Here is a 7,031-nt window from a genome sequence, read left to right on the forward strand (position 1 = left end):
AAAAAGTCCGAAAATATTCTATGTTGAATTATTCAGGAAAAACGACAGAGTGCCCTCTTTTTGGGTTACCAGGTGCCCCTATTGAAATCGAATGAAAACGACTTTTAAGGGCCTGCCCACGCCCATGCCCGATATGGGAGCACCATAGTAGGGGTCCAAGTCAGTAGGCACCGGCCTAAGGGATTTATGGAGCTTTTCAAAAAAAGTCCGAAAATATTCTATGTTGAACTATTCAGGAAAAACGACAGAGTGCCCTCTTTTTGGGTTACCAGGTGCCGCTATTGAAATCGAATGAAAATGACTTTTAAGGGCCTGCCCACGCCCATGCCCGATATGGGAGCACCATAGTAGGGGTCCAAGTCAGTAGGCACCGGCCTAAGGGATTTATGGAGCTTTTCAAAAAAAGTCCGAAAATATTCTATGTTGAATTATTCAGGAAAAACGACAGAGTGCCCTCTTTTTGGGTTACCAGGTGCCCCTATTGAAATCGAATGAAAACGACTTTTAAGGGCCTGCCCACGCCCATGCCCGATATGGGAGCACCATAGTAGGGGTCCAAGTCAGTAGGCACCGGCCTAAGGGATTTATGGAGCTTTTCAAAAAAAGTCCGAAAATATTCTATGTTGAACTATTCAGGAAAAACGACAGAGTGCCCTCTTTTTGGGTTACCAGGTGCCGCTATTGAAATCGAATGAAAACGACTTTTAAGGGCCTGCCCACGCCCATGCCCGATATGGGAGCACCATAGTAGGGGTCCAAGTCAGTAGGCACCGGCCTAAGGGATTTATGGAGCTTTTCAAAATTAGTCCGAAAATATTCTATGTTGAACTATTCAGGAAAAACGGCTATGTGCCCTCTTTTTGGGTTACCAGGTGCTGCTATTGAAATCGATCCTCACTACTGACACCACCTTATGTTAGTTTGGGTTACCAGGTGCTGCTATTGAAATCGAATGAAAATGATTTTAAATGGCCTGCAGACACCCATGCCCGCTATGGGAGCACCATACTATGGGCACAAGTCAGTGGGGGCCGGCCTGAGGGATTTATGGAGCTTTTCAAAAAAGGTCCGAAAATATTCTATGTTGAACTACTCAGGAAAAACGGCTAAGTGCCCTCTTTTGGGTTACCAGGTGCTCCTATTCTAATCGAATGAAAATGAATTTAAATGACCTGCAGACACCCATGCCCGCTATGGGAGCACCATACTATGGGCACAAGTCAGTGGGCACCGGCCTAAGGGATTTATGGAGCTTTTATATAAAATGTCTGTACTCATCCTCCCCTCCGTGCACCTGGTATTATTTTTGGGTTACCAGGTGCTCCTATTCTAATCGAATGAAAATGAATTTAAATGACCTGCAGACACCCATGCCCGCTATGGGAGCACCATACTATGGGCACAAGTCAGTGGGCACCGGCCTAAGGGATTTATGGAGCTTTTCAAAAATAAGGTCTGAATACTTTCTATGTTGAACTACTCAGGAAAAACGACAGAGTGCCCACTTTTTGGGTTACCAGGTGCCCCTATTTAAATCGAATGAAAACGAATTTAAATGACCTGCAGACACCCATGCCCGCTATGGGAGCACCATACTACGGGCACAAGTCAGTAGGCACCGGCCTAAGGGATTTATGGAGCTTTTATATAAAAGGTCTGTCCGCATCCTCACTACTGACACCACCTTATGTTAGTTTGGGTTACCAGGTGCTGCTACAGAAATCGAATGAAAATGACTTTTAAGGGCCTGCCCACACCCATGCCCGATATGGGAGCACCATACTACGGGCACAAGTCAGTGGCCACCGGCCTAAGGGATTTATGGAGCTTTTATATAAAATGTCTGTACTCATCCTCCCCTCCGTGCACCTGGTATTATTTTTGGGTTACCAGGTGCTCCCATTCTAATCGAATGAGTGCACCTGGTATTATTTTTGGGTTACTAGGTGCTCCTATTGAAATCGAATGAAAATGACACACAAAGACAAGGATTAATTGCAAAAAATATTGTATTTATTTAGAGTTATTCATGGATTGATTTGTCCCTCAATTAGTCTCCGAGCCTGGCTTGCATTATGAGGCAAATTATGGGAACGGTAGTAGCGTGCCTGCGTCTCCAGGGAGTGACACATGTGGTCAGCCACAGTTCCACGGTCTGTAAGCGACCCAAGATTAAAGTTTAATGTGGCAATGCTTCTTCGAATTGTACCAAATGTCACTTTCCTTCCAATGCCAAACTCTGCAAAAATCTTACCCACACAATCACAGAGATTACCGTATGGTTTACCAGAGCATGTGAAAAAGAAGAGTGTTGTGTCTGGGGTCATTCCACTCAGATGAGGCCTGATCCGATGGAATCGTTGAAGCCAAGTGTATTCCTCATCAGATATAACAATTCTGCACTCCCCGAAGCTGTAGTTAGTTTTGTGGCTTGCTACAGTCATTTGATAAACCCCACTTTCATTGGTTATTTCATTGAAATCACTCTCACCGAACATGGTGACTGGGGATCGTCGAGTTCCATTAAAAGTCGCCAACCGGCTGGACATGAGAGCCGCAAACCTGCGTCTGTCAGATGAGGTGGCTCGGACTTCCAGCCTGCTGAGAACAGAAGGAATAGATGCATTGCTTAGCTCCAAAAATCGTTTTAACTCCGCAGCGCTGAGCACCTCGTCCCTGCAGCGTCTGCGAAATTGTGCCATGTGCGTTGCCAGGCTCTGCCTAGAATCCCTGTCTATCTTTGCCAAGCAGAGTAACAATTTGCGAATTACACTGGCTTTAGCTTGCAGACCATTCGGCCGGAACTGAATAAGATATTTCAGGAAACTTCTAACATCTGATCGGTATAGTTTTAATGTGGATGGTGCCAAACTACGGCCTTCACATGTCCGGTACCACTCATACACACGCATGTAGTTGTCCAGAAAACACAGGCCTTCATCGGATTTGTCCTCGGACATAATGCGGAGGAATTCCCGTACTCGTGACAGACTGGTGTGACTATTGTCTATTCTTTTAACTGAAGGGTTAATACCCTTAATATAGGTAGCATATTCATTCAAAATGACATCACTCAAACCTTCAGTTGTGGACGGCACACCACCGCCGCCTCCATCACTTTCGCTATCGGTGGAAGGCGACATGACGCTGCATTGCTCCCCCGGTTCCGAGCATTGTTCACCGGTTGACTGCACCGTCGCCTGACTGGTTGACTGCACCGCTGACTGCTCACTCTCGCCACTCAGCTGCTGTTCTGCGGACAACTCACTTCCAACGCCGTTGTTAGGCTCCATACAATCCCCTGGGTAGGCCTGCTGTGTCTCAGCCGAAATCGGGCTACATTGCACGGCATGATTCCATTCCATAGATGCGTGTGTAAGTCCATGGACAGTCTTAAAATGTTTGTCTATCCGCGAAATATGCGTCTTGGTACAAAGTCCACAGTCATGTCGTTTTTGTTTGCTGTCCATAGCTAGCTTCTCTCTCCTGCCTTCCTGTGTGTATGTTTGTTAGCTTCCAACCGTCGCCTAATCAATGGCCTAATTATCACCAGGTGTGGATACAGGTGCGGCGCGAGCGGGGCACGGGCGGGGCACGGGCGGGGCAAGGGCGGGGCTGTGTCATAGCTATGCCCTGCTTAGGGCTATAGACATGAATTGTTATGCCGGAAAATAGGCACCTTGAATGGGATTCAATTCATAGAGCACTGCCCTTGGAGCCCACAGGCTCAGATGCCACATGCCACAATACCACTTCCACATACCACAATGCCACTTCCACATACCACAATGCCACTTCCACATACCACAATGCCACTTCCACATACCACAATGCCACTTACACAAGTGTCAAACGCCCCTTCACCAAGTGCCAAACGCCCCAACCCTAACCCTAACCCTAACCCTAAGAAGGTCGTAAGTTCCATCAGCAGTGCCACAGGTGCCATAGGTGCCAAACCCCTGCCTGGGTAATTTTTAAAGCTATTTAAAAAAAAAAAAATATGCCGGGCAAGAGGCACTCTGACCGGGGTAACATTAGGTGTGCACTGCCCCCCCCTGGAGCCCTGTGGCACTTGGCACTTGGCACTTGGCACTTTAAACCTTTCATAAGTGCCATAGGTGCCAGACCCCTGACTGGGTCATTTTTAAAGAATAAAGGGCTACACACATTAAATACTATGCCGGGCAAGAGGCACTCTGACCGGGGTAACATTAGGTGTGCACTGCCCCCCTGGAGCCCTGTGGCACTTGGCACTTGGCACTTGGCACTTTAAACCTTTCATAAGTGCCATAGGTGCCAGACCCCTGACTGGGTCATTTTAAATACAGGATAATAGGCTACACACATTAAATACTATGCCGGGCAAGAGGCACTCTGACCGGGGTAACATTAGGTGTGCACTGCCCCCCTGGAGCCCTGTGGCACTTGGCACTTGGCACTTGGCACTTTAAACCTTTCATAAGTGCCATAGGTGCCAGACCCCTGACTGGGTCATTTTAAAGAATAAAGGGCTACACACATTAAATACTATGCCGGGCAAGAGGCACTCTGACCGGGGTAACATTAGGTGTGCACTGCCCCCCTGGAGCCCTGTGGCACTTGGCACTTGGCACTTGGCACTTTAAACCTTTCATAAGTGCCATAGGTGCCAGACCCCTGACTGGGTCATTTTTAAAGAATAAAGGGCTACACACATTAAATACTATGCCGGGCAAGAGGCACTCTGACCGGGGTAACATTAGGTGTGCACTGCCCCCCTGGAGCCCTGTGGCACTTGGCACTTGGCACTTGGCACTTTAAACCTTTCATAAGTGCCATAGGTGCCAGACCCCTGACTGGGTCATTTTTAAAGGATAAAGGGCTACACACATTAAATACTATGCCGGGCAAGAGGCACTCTGACCGGGGTAACATTATGTGTGCACTGCCCCCCTGGAGCCCTGTGGCACTTGGCACTTGGCATTTGGCACTTGGCATTTGGCACTTTAAACCTTTCATAAGTGCCATAGAGTGGTAATTGCATAGGATTTCAGGGGTATACACATTAAATACTATGCCGGGCAAGAGGCACTCTGACCGGGGTAACATTATGTGTGCACTACCCCCCTGGAGCCCTGTGGCACTTGGCACTTGGCATTTGGCACTTGGCATTTGGCACTTTAAACCTTTCATAAGTGCCATAGAGTGGTAATTGCATAGGATTTCAGGGGTATACACATTAAATACTATGCCGGGCAAGAGGCACTCTGACTGGGGTAACATTAGGTGTGCACTGCCCTGTGGCACTTGGCACTTGGCACTTGGCATTTGGCACTTGGCATTTGGCACTTGGCACTTCCATAAGTGCCATAGAGTGGTAATTGCATAGGATTTCAGGGCTATACACATTAAATACTATGCCGGGCAAGAGGCACTTTGACTGGGATACAATTTTAAAAATTCCCGCACCATCTGGATTTGTCCACATGATGGCGACATTGGATAGGGTAAGCTGGGATAAAATTATGATGGTAATTGCATAGGATTTCAGGGGTATACACATTAAATACTATGCCGGGCAAGAGGCACTTTGACTGGGATAAAATTATTATGGTAATTGCATAGGATTTCAGGGGTATACACATTAAATACTATGCCGGGCTAGAGGCACTTTGACTGGGATAAAATTATTATGGTAATTGCATAGGATTTCAGGGGTATACACATTAAATACTATGCCGGGCAAGAGGCACTTTGACTGGGATAAAATTATTATGGTAATTGCATAGGATTTCAGGGGTATACACATTAAATACTATGCCGGGCTAGAGGCACTTTGACTGGGATAAAATTATTATGGTAATTGCATAGGATTTCAGGGGTATACACATTAAATACTATGCCGGGCAAGAGGCACTTTGACTGGGATAAAATTATTATGGTAATTGCATAGGATTTCAGGGGTATACACATTAAATACTATGCCGGGCAAGAGGCACTTTGACTGGGATAAAATTATTATGGTAATTGCATAGGATTTCAGGGGTATACACATTAAATACTATGCCGGGCTAGAGGCACTTTGACTGGGATAAAATTATTATGGTAATTGCATAGGATTTCAGGGGTATACACATTAAATACTATGCCGGGCAAGAGGCACTTTGACTGGGATAAAATTATTATGGTAATTGCATAGGATTTCAGGGGTATACACATTAAATACTATGCCGGGCAAGAGGCACTTTGACTGGGATACAATTTTGTGGGTAATTGCATAGGATTTCAGGGCTACACACATTAAATACTATGCCGGGCAAGAGGCACTTTGACTGGGATAAAATTATTATGGTAATTGCATAGGATTTCAGGGGTATACACATTAAATACTATGCCGGGCTAGAGGCACTTTGACTGGGATACAATTTTGTGGGTAATTGCATAGGATTTCAGGGCTACACACATTAAATACTATGCCGGGCAAGAGGCACTCTGACTGGGGTAACATTATGTGTGCACTGCCCCCCTGGAGCCCTGTGGCACTTGGCACTTGGCACTTGGCATTTGGCACTTGGCACTTCCATAAGTGCCATAGAATGGTAATTGCATAGGATTTCAGGGGTATACACATTAAATACTATGCCGGGCTAGAGGCACTTTAACTGGGATACAATTTTTAAAATTCCCGCACCATCTGGATTTGTCCACAAGATGGCATCATTGGATAGGGTAAGCTGATTTTAGGCATTGGGGCCTGGGAACACAATGTACATCAATGGCAGGGCTTTGCTGAAGATTGATGGGGAAATGGTGATGGGAAAATGGGCCAAAAAAAAGGGGGACAGAGCAGCCAACCTCCAAAGAGGCTGACTGCTCTGCCCCCCTTAAGGACAGTGGAACTACGGACCTCCAGGGCTATAGGCCTTCACTCACTACCCGGGTCAACATGCATGTCTCCGGACGTGAGAGTACAGCTTACCCCCTGGAGATACGGACCTCCAGGGCTATAGGCCTTCACTCACTATCCGGGAAACATGCATGTCTCCGGACGT

Source organism: Salvelinus namaycush, unplaced genomic scaffold (genome assembly GCF_016432855.1).
Source record: "Salvelinus namaycush isolate Seneca unplaced genomic scaffold, SaNama_1.0 Scaffold3534, whole genome shotgun sequence".
NCBI classification, from domain to species: Eukaryota; Metazoa; Chordata; class Actinopteri; order Salmoniformes; family Salmonidae; genus Salvelinus; species Salvelinus namaycush.